At 34.9% G+C, this 2533-nt stretch overlaps 1 long non-coding RNA gene across 1 annotated transcript; it reads right to left on the bottom strand.

Moving 5' to 3' along the window:
- Window positions 1–432: 432 nt before the first annotated feature.
- LOC135770600 (uncharacterized) lies at window positions 433–2111 on the bottom strand. Its single transcript, XR_010542715.1, has 3 exons — window positions 2016–2111; window positions 1011–1162; window positions 433–497 (listed from the first exon to the last, which is right to left on the bottom strand). It is a non-coding gene; the product is annotated as an uncharacterized lncRNA (long non-coding RNA).
- Window positions 2112–2533: the final 422 nt, after the last annotated feature.

A 2533-nucleotide genomic window follows, 5' to 3' on the forward strand; every position in this document is an offset into this window, starting at 1 on the left:
TAAAAATAAAACATTTAAACAATATTGTATGGATGAGTAAACTGTTGTATCGGCAAAGAGTAATTTAATCTGGGGCTTTTAATATTTAGAAAATATTAAGGCAGTACCGGACTGTCGTCAATTACTCCTCACATAACCTAATGTCATATTAAAAGTACTATTTTGTGAAACACCATGTAGCCTAAAACTACATACAAACACACTTACCTTTAATAACTGAGAACTGATGTTTTTTCAAATGCTTGCTTCTGCAGTGGACCACCACCATTCATGTTGAACTTTGAAATTAATGAATTTTTGTGAACTCTAAAATACAAAAGACAATGTCGTTAACAGTTGCAGACTGAAATATTTTCTGATTTTTTGTGACCACATGAAAGACTGTGTTGACACCACAATGTCTGATTAATATTGCATGTTTAGAGAATTTACCTGTCCAGCATTCTTCCGGCACGGTCTCTCAAGTTTCTCCCTCCAGTTTCGCACAGCTTTGACACCTGAATAGCACATGCCTGTGTCAGTAATTGTACAGTATTGTATGCTTCAGTGTACAAGTGTTTACCAACCTTAAAGGTTAATGCCCACTGACCTGCAAGTTTTCCCTCACTAACACAATAAAACTCTTTTTTCCAACAGACTGAAGGCCTGTAAGTTAAATCCATATGGAGGAATAGCTTTCCCCCACAATCTATCTCTGCATGCATAATTGTAAAGCACAACACTGCCTACATTACTGTAAGCAACACAGTAATAACTTAGCTAAGTTACTGCTGTTACTAAAAAGCAGCCTACAAATCACTCATGTTGATCTTCAGTGTAACGTTACATAGATTCATTTACCTCCACTATTTTATTACATTGCAGGTTGTACTGTTTAGGTTTTATAAAACATGGGTTACTTACTACGTTATACTGTTAAGTTACCCGCAAGAATGTCGCGATTCCAACAACAAAAAAAATTAAATCAATTTTAAACACATGTAAAATAAAATAATAAAAATAAAACTTACAAGACCAAACGAGTGTGGTACATGCTTTCCTCGTGGCTGCTCGCTGATGTTGTTGCTTTTCAAACAGCGGAAATCTTTCTCGCGAGATTTGGCCCCGTGTTTGTGTACTGCTGCCATCTAGCGGTTCGGAGTTGTAACTGGATTTTGTTTATCTTTGAAATACGGTCAAATAAAATGAATGTTATGCGTGACAGCAGATATTCAGATAAGATAAATAAAACCAAACATCTTAATTTCACTGGTGTCTTTGCATGCCTGATAAAATATCATAATTCTTGCAAGTTATTTTGGCAAAAACGAAATTTTATTAAATTCAAGGTTATTTTGGGCTAAACATGGTTTGTTCGTAGTCGGTCTATTTATGAGCTAAATAGTGGCTATGTACGACGGTGCATAAAACACTTTAAAGAAATTAAACAAACCTTGTAATCGCTGTTAACTTTGCTTACAATGAAATACCATACATCTCACAAGTTATTTTGGCAAAAACCACATGTAATTAAATTAATGGTTATTTCTGGGCTAAACGTGGGTTATAGTCGGTCTATTTGTAAGCTAAATAGTGGCTAGTACAGACGGTGCATAAAACACTTTAAAGAAATGAAACAAAATACCTTAATCGCTTTGAATTTGTTTACATGATTAAATATCATACATCTCACAAATCATTTTGGCAAAACAACATGTAATTAAATTAATGGTTATTTCTGGGCTAAACGTGGGTTATTCATAGTCGGTCTATTTGTAAGCTAAATAGTGGCTAAGTACAAACGGTGCATAAAACACTTTAAAGAAATGAAACAAAATACCTTAATTGCTTTGAACTTTGTTTACATTATTAAATATCATACATCTCACAAATAATTTTGGCAAAACAACATGTAATTAAATTCATGGTTATTTCTGGGCTAAACGTGGTTTATTCGTAGTCGGTCTATTTATGAGCTAAATTATGACTACGTACAGACGATGCATAAAACACTTTAAAGAAATGAAAATAAATACCTTGTAATCGCTGTTAACTTTGCTTACATGATAAAATAGCATCCATCTCACAAATTATTTTGTCAAAAACCACATGTAACCAAATTAAAGTTTAATTGGGCTAGAAGTGGGCCAGGCACAGCCCGGCTATATCGGGTCTATACTGAAACGAGACGTTGAAATGACGGCTATTGCTTGCTGGGCACAGTCCATCCTGAAATGTTGAAATCGCTTGAAAAATGCTTTTCTGAGCTGGAAATGCCTTTAAACGACATTTCTCATCATAAGAATGCCCCTGAAGGCATTTTAGGCCGAATTGGGCACTTTTGCATGAAAAGTCACAGTCCAACCTGAAATGTTGAAATCGCTTGAAAAATGCTTTTCTGAGCTGGAAATGCCTTTAAACGACATTTCTCATCATAAGAATGCTTCTGAAGGCATTTTAGGCCGAATTGGGCACTTTTGCATGAAAAGTCACAGTCCAACCTGAAATGTTGAAATCGCTTGAAAAATGCTTTTCTGAGCTGGAAATGCCTTTA

The sequence above is a fragment of the Paramisgurnus dabryanus genome, chromosome 8 (genome assembly GCF_030506205.2).
Source record: "Paramisgurnus dabryanus chromosome 8, PD_genome_1.1, whole genome shotgun sequence".
NCBI lineage: Eukaryota > Metazoa > Chordata > Actinopteri > Cypriniformes > Cobitidae > Paramisgurnus > Paramisgurnus dabryanus.